The sequence below is a fragment of the Cimex lectularius genome, unplaced genomic scaffold (assembly GCF_000648675.2).
Source record: "Cimex lectularius strain Harlan isolate CLEC.00 unplaced genomic scaffold, Clec_2.1 scaffold323, whole genome shotgun sequence".
Taxonomy (NCBI): Eukaryota; Metazoa; Arthropoda; class Insecta; order Hemiptera; family Cimicidae; genus Cimex; species Cimex lectularius.
In genome coordinates, this window is record NW_019394190.1 from 425,580 (window position 1) to 437,755 (window position 12,176).

Consider the following 12,176-nt stretch of genomic DNA (forward strand, 5'->3'; position numbering starts at 1 on the left):
CAACAAGACTGAAAAACAAATAAGTTCTCCCTTTCAGGTGTTTTAAAATGAACTTAAATTCAACAAATCAAGAGAATTCTTATGTTATAAACTGTAGTAGTTATAAAGCAGTAATAGAGAAAAATCTGTCTGCATGCTGCATGACTTGCAAGGACACTTGTAATTGATGACAGGGCAAAAATTGCTTCATCGTGTCTGAGACGGTCTACCAAACGATACACATTCTCAAGACGGAGTTTTAAATAACTGAAAAAATTATAAAACCTATAATTAAAAATGAACTTCTTCAAAAGAAATTGTGCACTTCGTGTTTTAGTTACATTATTTAACCCATCATGACAAATTTATTTAAAACTATTTCCGATCAAATTCTCCGGCAATTATCAAGTACAATAGAGCTTATCGTGAGAATGTTTTTGGAGGGAAAATGGCGAGAAACGATTGGTTCCAATATAAATAATTTATTTCCTGCTATGTTCGGCGGTCGTGTCGGTCGTCTAATGAAGATGTTAATGCCCACGATGGAAGTGTAATTGTTCACAGACTCAATCTGTGCTTGATGGTAAGCTGTAATTCTTTCCACCTCCTTATAAAACGAGCCAGGAAGAAAAGGGCCGAAGCAGAGCTATTAAACCGGAGAAATAAATCATATTTCCCAGATTTGATACAAGCATTGATGAAACGACAACAAACTGCATGTTACATTCAAATAATTGAACGGGCAAATTATCCATTATTACCCGTTTTCGTAATTTGTATCTCCATTTTGTCGAGTCGTGGGTATTTGGAGAATTTCGGTCCGCCTAACCTCGCTCTGTCAAAAGCTTTTAAGATGAACGCAAGAATTGTTAACGTTTTTTAGTGTATGTTTATATTTGATTTTATTACTCACCTCTTAATATTTGTAATATTTATTGATGATGATACAGGGAGTGAAAAAATTAAGACAAAATCTAGGTTTTCTGTTTTAAGATATCACTGATGGAATTATGGCCTAACTTGTCAAAATTTTGACACTTTTTCTTGCATCCAAATCAAGAAAGATCAATTACCCACTGAATACTAAAAAATCAGACAATCCAGTTTTAGTTCATTTCCCTTTCTCGCTCTTTCCTTCCCATTCTCTCACTCTCTCTCGCTCGCTCTCTCTCTCTCTTTCTCTCTCTCACTCGCTCTCGCTCTTTCTCTNTAATTACCAAAAATCTGTTATATATGTATATTTAACATAAACATTTATCACCTGAATATACCCTAACATATGAACTTTATTTATTTTTATGCCTCTCTACCTCACTATCAAGTAAATAGACAAAAGTGGATCTTCAATTTCATTAGATCTTTGTCCTATTCTGAACACAAACTTCAGATCTTACGGGAAATGTCAAACTTCAGAAAACCGGATGTTATACAGCAAGTCCTTCCCATTAACATTGAATCAACAGAACTGGCTGAAAGAAGGGAGATTTTTCGTGTGCTAACTCCCTCAAATACAAAGTCATTAATTTTGGGATTAGGCGAACAGGAGCCTGATTTATGGGACGAGTGAACTGTTGAATGATGGTGTTCCAATTTTTTAAAAATTTTACGTCAAAACTCAAACAGCCTAGTGTTAAATGGTAAAAACATATGAGATTATCCGTCTGCCGTCTGGTTGCTGAAGGGTTTCATTTTTTAACAAATATTGTGCAGTTGTAAAAAAGTTTGTTCTTTAACAATATTAAATAAAAATTTCTACCATTTATAAAAAACACATTTTTTAACAGTCCACAGGCAAATAATGCTAAGATCTATGTTTCTTGCTTAGCACGTTCTTTGAATAAATAATCCCTTTCAAATATGTTATTATTTATTGAAGATTTTAAGCCATAACGTTGGAGGATTTTTTACTCATTAATCACCAGTGTGTCTTTCATAGTATGTTACCGCGTCGGATTATGTTAGCAAAGTGCAATTATGATTAGCGGTCGAAACAGTGATAAACGAAGAGGTTCCTTGGGGTTTTTTTTTGTATATAATCGCTTCGATTACCCCGTCGATTCCGGTTGTAATAAATCCTAAGGAGCCGTTAAGTTTCACTTCGTGCTCTACGTGATTCAGTCAAAATAAACACACCATTCCGTCTCATTAACCCTCATGAGAGAGACGGGTGTGAGACCCTGCTGCCAAGAGAGTCCATTATAAACCCGTCATCTACCCAGTTACATACTGTCGACCTCCATCGTTACTCAGGATTCAAAAACGTCTGCCGATTTCACGTTTGAAAAGCGATGTAATGAATACATTTCACTTCTAAAGGATTCTCGTCAAATCTTAGACTTCGTTTTCTCCACATTTCAGTTTAAAAAAACAAAGAAAATCACGGTCAAACAGGGCTTTATAAAAATAATTTAACTCATTTGCTTTTGAATAAAAGACAATCTTAGTCGACATGCTAACGTTAACAACTGAATTACATTCTCGTGATAAATGTTTCAGTGTTAGTGAATAGTAAAAAAAAGGGGAGAGAGAGGGAGAGGGAGAGAGAGGGAGGGAGGGAGAGAGTGTGAGAGAGAGAGACAGGGAGAGAGAGAGAGCGAGAAAGACTGACAAGTAGAGGCAGACAGATAAACAAAGAGAGATAGTGGGAGAAAGATAGATCGAAGGGAGAAACTGACATATAGAGAAAAGGGAAAACAATAGTCAGATAAAAGGAAGAGAGAAAAAATAGCAGACCTAGATTATACTAGAGAAAGAAAGAAAGAGAGAGAGAGAGAGAGAGAGAGTATGACAGATAGAGAGAGACAGATAAACAGAGAGAGATAGAGGTAGAAAGATAGAGCAAAGGAAGAAACAAACTGACATGTAGAGAAAAGAGGAAACAATAGACAGATGAAAAGAAGAGAGAAACAAACAGTCAGAGAGAGACATAGAAAAATACAAACCGATAGATTATACTAGATAAAGAAAGAGAGAAAGGGAGAGAAGTGAATGAAAGAGAGAGATATACGGACAGACAGATAAAGAAAGAGGGTGGGTAGAGAGAAAGCGAGAGGTAGGGAGGGAGAAGAGAAAGAGACAGACGTATAGAAAGAGTCAGAGAAAGTGTGAGAAAGAGAAGAAATGGAGACAGGCAGATAATAATGGGAAGAAAAAACGAGAGAGACAGAGAGAAGAGACATAAACAGACAGATAGAAAAAGACACGTACAGAGAGCCAGAAAGAAAGACAAAGATAGCGAGATCGAAAGAAAGAAAGAAAATGGCAAAAGGTATATTAAATTATAGAATGAACAGCTATAAAATATGTCTTAAGGGCGAATTTTTTCATTGCGTATTGTTCACAGAGAATATTTAGTAATTTCGCCTAATTTCATAAAATTTAAAAAAACGTGTACCAACGGTTTTGAATAATTCGCGTTTAGACTTTGGAAGGAGATTGATTTCTGCAATCTGATAATAAATCTTTACTAATACTACGATAATATATAATATAACTACCATAAATAATTGTGCCAAGTTTTTTCAAAATTTTGCTGATCAGTTAGGAACATACCGACAGAAATCTAACAAGGAGTCTACAGTCTAGCGATCGTCTTGAATTTCATAAAATTTAGTTGTGCTATTATTAGAAAAAACTGATAGTATTAGAAAAAAATGTGATGAATTTAAATGAGGAAACATTCACACGCCTTACGAAATTTTTTACCAGCTCAGAAATACAAAAGTAGATTGAAAAGGGTTAACATAAACAAAAATATGTCTGATTCCTAATTATTCACGTTTTTACTCTCTGTCGAGAAACAGCTATGAAATCACATTTTAATTATTCAATTACTTAGTTTTCGAGAAAGCAGCAAATCAGATTCATACAGCATTATTGAAGTTCAAGGCTTTCTACTTTCTAAGTGAAGTAATAGATGAAAATAACTCCAAACATAGTTAAATGGGATTTTTTCTTTTAGCAGAAAGAATTATCTGTCCTTATATATAACTACATTAAAGTTAGCTATAAATAAGTGCAGATATTAAGAATTTTAAAATTTATTAGAAAACTCATTGTACAAAAAAGTTCATAGCATTGGTTTTTTAATGAAATCTAGTATTTAACATAAAAGTATATTACGATAATTCTTCAGGAAAAAAGTTAATTTTTGAACAATTAACAGTATAGACAATGATTTTAGTTATAAATAATCAACAGAAATTCATTACTTCTACTACGATAAAAATCGGTCAGCCATTTACGTCGAAAGACACACCTTTTCCCTAAACCCTTTGAATAGACCTGTTAGAAAGTCATTTAAGTAATGACCGTACTCTTGGAAAAAGTACGGTCATTCTTTTCCCCAGCCAGAACGAAGCGTTTACTGGCCAATGATCGACCGGACTTCACGGCATCGATCAAGGCACTTTGTGGCTATTGTGGCAATTTAACGAGTCATCGGTAAAAGTAAGATCAAGAATACTCTTTAAACAAAAAATCTACACCAGAGACTCTCTTCTTGCGGGTAGATCTGAAGCAATCTCTTTTCAATTTGGTTAAAAATCAAGGATTCATCATTGAAAAATAACAATTAATACAATTATATGCGCACTTCACCCAAAGAATATGGACTTTGTTTATTCATAACTTAAGAAACTAATAATTGTAATTATATGATGATTTGGTAATAATGGAGGATGAAGAATTTTTTGTTCACACGATTTACAAACCTACTCACTGCCTCATAGCAGATAAATTCCATTAATATTTACAAGGGAAAGAATATCAATGTCCTTGTTTAAGATAAATAATCCATTTTTTACGAGGGTTTGCAACAGCAGAGGAACAATCGGTGTGCCAGTGATTTTGAAAAAAAATCCCATTTGTAAGTATGTCAGGTTCGAATGCAGGGCCGCTGGTTTCGAACCCGGGACCTTTACCATACAGTGATGAGCGCCGTGTCAACGCTTACAGTTGCGGCCACCGACGCTCCCATTGTTACTCGGGAATAAAGCGATCGAAGATAATGTTAAATGGGTTATTTTTACTGCTATCCATCATAAGCCCCCCTTGCTCTTAGTACTCTTGTTGAAAACATTATCTGAATTTGAGTGTCTGAACAAAACAGTGATGGTTGGCTGGATCCAAGGGTCTGGAGGGTAACAAAAAGGCGGATAAGGCTAAAAGAAATGGCAGCGCCAGTGGGTCGAATTGGCAAAGAAGCTACTTCTTAGGGGGACTCGGAAGGCGGTTTGCAAAACAGGATGGATTAGATTTAGAATAGGCCATGTGAGTCTGCTTCACGCACACTTATTTCTAAATCAAAGCCCGCGCATCTGGCAAATAGAAAGAAGTAGCTCGAAATATCCAAGTCAATGAAAGGGTGTCTTCTCCCTTGGTTCCATATAGAGAGCGTGTAGAAATGCACGCGATATGAGAATTGAGCTCGAGCACGCAGAGATGGGCCCGTCTTTCAATTTTTGGAGGAAAAGTTCGGCTTTAGTAAATTTAGTACTGATAGCTATACCATTTTGTACGCCCTTTTCTGTGTATAGAAATTGAATGTGTTGAATTTATTAACATGAATGGTGTATGAATGGTATGTAAATAGAAAATAATTTATTTAAGGATTATCGGGTGTCAGTGTATTTAAGTTAAATCTACAGCGTAAGTGGCTCAAACTAGCTGTTGACAGCCCCTGGAGGTTTAACTTGGCCGCGGGGCGGAAAAACCGAGGTATCACCCCAGAGTGCCAAAACCCGAATGGTCACAAATAAACATGGTCTTTTAGCTTAAGGCGAGGTAAGGGGTTAAATTTTTAAGTTTGTCGTTTGTCTATGAACAGATATTACCACTGCCCTGGAGGTGCTTATAGTGATGGATGGATTTGGCAAAGTGGTTGTTGTCTGTGAATCATTCGTTATTTTAATTCTTGAACCCAGAACATATTTCGTTTTGACTGTTTTTCCAGAAGTTGTTTTATATAATGGTCGTTTGGTAGTATTGTTTGACTGAGATACAGCAAACGGCATCTGGGAAAGGCTGTTTCTTCCAGTTTCCAGGTAAAGAAAGTAATTTGGCGTACTACTTGGTGCCTACAAATTTAAACGTGTGTAATANATATATATGTATATATTAATATCGGTGTTTTCGACCTCTTCGTATTCTTTTATCATCGTCAAAAAATTGATATTTAACTTTAATTGCACCTCTGGAATCCTAGTAGGTTTTTGATTTTGACCCTTTGTTGGCGCTAGCCTTAACTTATGAGAGTTTATCTTTCAGATGAGCGCTCAATGACATGACATTCAACGATTAGTATTTGTTGACCATTTCAATATTTTCGTCGTAGAGAAACCATTTATTTTGATGCAATTCTATTCTTTTTAAATCATTTTCTATGATTTGTATTGATGTCTACAACCCATTTTTACAGTAGTTTGATCATTATGAATTATCAAACCTTTGAAAAGATTACAGGCTATCAGCCACTAGGGCTAGATCGTCCACATTCCACTCTCACCTGGCCAAATTGCACTCCATCTCCAAGTTCTTCTAAGATGTTCAAAAAGAGAGTGAGAGAGAATAGAGGTCAAAACATATTCTTGTTTTACCTCTGATCTAGTTACAAATTTGTCTAATCTTGTGATTTGATACCATATAGAGAAAGTTGCCTATAAATGTTTTGTACTGCTCGAAGAATTTTATATGAGAGCCCTAGTTGGTTTTGTTTTTAGAAAGGTAACTGCCTATTAGTTATCAAAGACCCGTTCGAAAAAGAAGCAATATAGTTTCTCTCCCATTTTGTTCATCCTACATGAAGACTGGACAATGATATCGGAAACATACTTTACAACTATAAAATTTTGATGGCTACAAAACTAGTAAAGGAACCGAGTCAAGTTAGCACAAAGGATAAGTAATAAAACTCATTAAGAAAGTTCTTATTCTACGTTTCTATAGCGAATCTTAGAACCACTGGCAAAAGGTTTCTGATAAAATCTGACATGTAAGCATGCCTAAAAGAATGTCCAAATGTCTCATCCAAAATATTTCGTGAAGGCATCCAAGATCTCAAAAACATGGGAAAACCTACAAACCTGACGATATCATTGGTGACGGGGCAAAGAAATTTTAAGTTCTGTACAAGCAGACAAACTGACCAAAAAAGGATCTGAACAAGCACCATTGGGATAATTCGATCGGGCATAAACTCGTCAAGTTTAGAATAGGTCAACACAAAAAAAGAGAATTCAACCAACTCCAGAGGTGGCAGACGCATTAAACGTTCGATTAACGAACCATCGCCAAAACCGACTACACCTACGGTACCAATAAGACCCAAGAAAAATATTTTAATAAAGATATTCAATAACCTTTAGCTAAAAAGAAGTATCGAATTACTCGAATTAAACTAAGGAACTAGGAATAGTACAAAAAATCAAAAGGCTGTTGGTCAAACTTACAAAATCAAACTCCCCAACTGTTGCATGTAGTGGAATACCCTCCCCAGTGCTTAAACTCAATCCTCCTGAGCTCCAAGTTGAATATTATTTGACTACCCAGCTTGACATATTTTAAGTAAAGATCGTCAATAACCTTTAACTTAAAAGAAGGATCGAATTACTCAAATGGAACTAAGGAACTAGGAAAAGTACAACAAATCAAATTGCTGTTGGTCAAACATCCAAAATCAAACTCCCCTACTTAATACCCTCATCATCTTCGTCATCAACAATCCATGGTAGGTTTAAAATGTTGCATGTAGTGGAATACCCTCTCCAGTGCTTAAACTCAATCCTCCTGAGCTCCAAGTTGAATATTATTTGANTTTTGTATTGCTGTTTGAAAATTTACGCTTTAATAAAAAGAAAAGGACAATTCTGCATATACAAATTCATATAATTACATTACAAACTGAGTTTTAATGTATGTCACCCTTCAGGCATGGTTATTTTTTAGGAGATCTTCCTTGAAATAAATATCAGTCTTCCACACGACAAGAAGTCGTTGTAATTTTTTCCCACCGCTTGACTCCTAGCCGAATAATTGTAGTATCTCGTGACAAACTATTAGCTTTAATAAATAATGTGTGGTGCCATCGGGTTTTTTCCCCATAATAAATAACTAAAAGATAGAAGAGCTCTTAGATGTTAGAACGTTAGGCATAGTAGTCAATCTCTCTGTCAGAAAGCTCGCTAAATAGTAATTCGAACTTAAAAACCCGCGATAAATATAAAATCGACTTGTAAAACCCTATTATTTTTTTATTATATTTCATTCACTTACAAGAAAGAAAGACAAATGTTCATTAAAACAAAAACAATTTTTCTTTTCGATTTAAGACAATATAATTGGTCGATATGTGTCACACCCTGTGGGCGCTTGTTAGCCAGGGAGATTTCATCAAAATTTCAACCGTGTAGAAGCAATTTGTCGTAATAAATCAGCCTTAGACAATTTTTCAACCAAGCTTATGTTCGCGCCCAATTCGGAAAGTTGGTCATATGTAGATCACGAAAAAAATTAGTTCCAGCAGTCGTCAATTTACAAATTCTTAATATAACGTAAACATATGTTAACTATAAATGTACATAAGAGGTGATATTTCTAATATAATTACGTAAGAAAGCAATCTTCAATATTTAATTTCTTTTTTTTTAACGAGGGTTCGCAACAGCAGATATAAATCATATAAACCCTCAGGGTGTCGGTGTTTTTGAAAAAAAAAAACTTTTTTTGTCGGGTTCGAATCCAGCGGCCCTGCATTCGAACCCGGGACCTTCACCTTACAGTGATGAGCGCCGTGTCAACGACTAAACCACCGACGCCCCCAACAATCTTCAATAAATATATTAAAAGATGGGGTTACGTAGAAAAAAAATTGATACATACATATAATGTATATAATGTATTGATACAGGGAGGTAAGTGCATATTTAATTAATGAAGATAAAGATACCGTTTACTCTCTCTTTAGGTTTATTGTAACAATTTTAGTTTCATGCCAACTCTCTAAGTAGTTCTCCTTTCCCTAGTTATCATCATTTATCTACCCCATCATTCACATAATTACTTACAAGGGTAAATTACTGTCGTGAAATCATGTATTTTAATTGTTTGTACTTCTATTTTTTTATATTAGACTCGTGTCGGAGTGTTTTTGCCCTAGGAGCCGACCAGCAACGTAGCAAAGTATTTTGTCCCAAGAAACAAAGTTGCACCCCAAAAAATTCTTAAATATAAATTTTCGTTAAAAACCTATCGGTCGAGCCACGAGGTTGGGCTCCGGGCTAGGTCAATTAGATAGATAGATAACATGCTTTATTTACACTAAAGAGAAGCATTACATAATATACAATATTAAAAGCATTTTACAGCAGTGATGCTTATCCGTCTGCCGGAAGTTGGCTGTTCTTTTTCAGGCGAGCGAAAAATAAAAAATAAAAATAAACAATATAATAATGGTAATAATAGAAAACTATAAGTAAAAACTAAATTATAAAAACTAGCTGATTTTAGATACAAGTTAAACAATTATGACTCGGTATTATAATCGTACCTATATTGCCAGGCATGACGTGCATAGTGTGCTAGACATTTCGACCTCTCCATATCCACGATATTTAACAGATCAAGCAGCTGAGACCTGGAAAGCGATTTATAGCCTAGATACAGGATACGGAGTTCAGACAGTATGGGACACTGGGCAACAAAATGAAAGATATCTTCCCTAACTCTTAGGTTACAGAGCGTGCACAAGAAATTTCCGTCGTCTTCCTTCCATGGCACAGAATTGAGGAACACTTGCTCGCATCTGAGTTTAAGAAGCCATCGAAGAGTCGGAAGTTTTATAGACCCACTAGCTTGAACATTTAGGTTAAAGGTTTCCTTAGAGTGGTCTAGGGCCTTAAAGAGAAGATACCTGTTGGAGACCTGAGCTCGATGCTCACAACTCACACGATGTTGATCACGTAGTCTGCACAAAAGTTTCATGGTATAATTGGGCCAACTCGAGAGGTTTTCTAAACAAAAAGAAAAATCGCAACCATATTGAGAAGCTAAAGTATTCCATTGCCGAAACCAGGAACCATTAGATTTAATAACCTCGAGAGCAGTAATTTTGGAGATTCAGGCAACAGGGCCCTTAAGTACCCTTAAAACAAATGAAAAATGCAAGGAAAGCGTAAAGAGGAAAATTTTATCCACTGCCGTCTCCATATAAAGCATATAGTTTGGAGTAGAATTAGGCAGTGAGAAGATCTTCCTAGGTCAATTCACCATCCAACGTAATCAATTCCTAAATCCATACACATTGACACTCACTCACTGTTAAATACATCCTTTTCTATTTATAAACCCTTAACTCACTTAAGGCTGTAGAGTACTCCATACTCCTCCATCACCCTTTAAACCTATTATGTAACTACCCTAATTGGGGGAATAGTTCGCCATCGACCCACTCACAGTACACTTTCACGCTTAACACACTTTAGGCACATCATATACAAGAAAAGATCCTGTTTCGTCCAAGAATCAGAACAAAAGACCCAGATACTCGCTTTCGTGCTCAAGGACAATTCTCAAAACGGCATTCCTACGAGCTCTCTATATGGAGCCAATGAAGTGCACCCTTCAATTACGTGGGACTCATCGGGCAACCTTTTTTTCCGCATTTCGGACACATACGTGGGCTAGCCTAGTACGCACTGAGATTCTTTGTATCGATTCATGTTGCGGAGGCTACGTATATTCATTGTTGCGATGCAGCCCCGACTCTGTTCCGCGACAACGAACCGTGTCCAGACCAAGATTCGGTTCACATTCATCAGTGCCTGCGAAAATGACGGAGGACCTAGCTCTCTCAGGTATTTCCCTTGCTCTTTTTTGCATTGTACGTAGTGAATCCAATCGGAGGAGCATTAAAAAACGCCCAAAAAGATGGTGGGTTCGACAAATATTTCACGGCGAGAATCAGCACGGGAAAAATCTTTTGGACACGTTGAGCTTAAATGATGGCGCAGGGTTCAGAAATTTTTTGAGGATGTCCCCGACCGATTTCGAAACCATTTTAATGAAAGTTGGCGGTCAAATTTCCAAGAAAGATACCAACTTTCGGGAATCTATCTCTCCGGCCAACAGATTAGCTGCCACTTTACGGTTCCTAGCGAGTGGAGACTCGTGTGCAAGCCTCATGTACACCTTCAGGATTTCAAAACAAACGGAACTGTCCTTTTAAAGTTTGTATTTTTTTCAATTTCGGCGACGGAAACACTGAATTTTTGGGCTAAACCGTTCAATGTTTGGCTTTTCAATTCCCGATTTCTGTATTCCGTGAATGATTCCACAAACACCGATGGGAATGAATGTCTTCGATAAACTGTCATGTCAACTCGGTACTCCACAACATACCTTTATACAAGACACTGTCAAAATCTTCAAGAAAACACTCACTAGAACGTCAACTAAACAAATGAAGCAAGATTGTTCCGTCCGCACTGGCAAATGTTGCACAACATTGAGTCAAAGAATCCCACTTCTGATGGGATTCAAAAGAGTCCGAAAATGCTAGCCCGCAGCACACCAGATTCATCGCAACAATGAGTCGGGGCAGCCTGGACCCAGGCTAGACGCCGCGAGACTCTCCGGAGATTCAAAGAGTCGACTCAAAGAACCCAGTGCGTACTAGATCAGGTCCAAAAGTAAGTGTCCGTGTGTCAATCTCGCAATGGCCTATTCTTAATCGTGTGATCATAACCCTTCCTCAGGTAATCCGAGGGTTACCCATCAACGTGATTTAGTTAAAAACTATAATATCAAAAACTGATAATACTGGTATTGTTATTTTTCTTAAAAGGGTACTTTTTATAATTTATTTTATAACTTTACATTTATTTTATTCCATAGACGGAGACAACAGCACAATTTCATAACAATATTTTTTTATTTACATGCATCGATTTCACGGTACTCCCTTATCACCCTATTTAGCTGTTTTTAACTCAATAATTGCCCAGCTTCATGGAACATTCCATATAAGAATCATAAAAACATAAACTTTTGATTTACAAACCGCATAATTTTGGATATACAAAAATGTAATTTATTATAATTTTGATGTCCTAAAACAAAATTATATCAATGAAAAACGACATCCAAACATAATATTACAGCTAACAAACTATATAAATTAATACTTGAAGGCTAAAATAAAA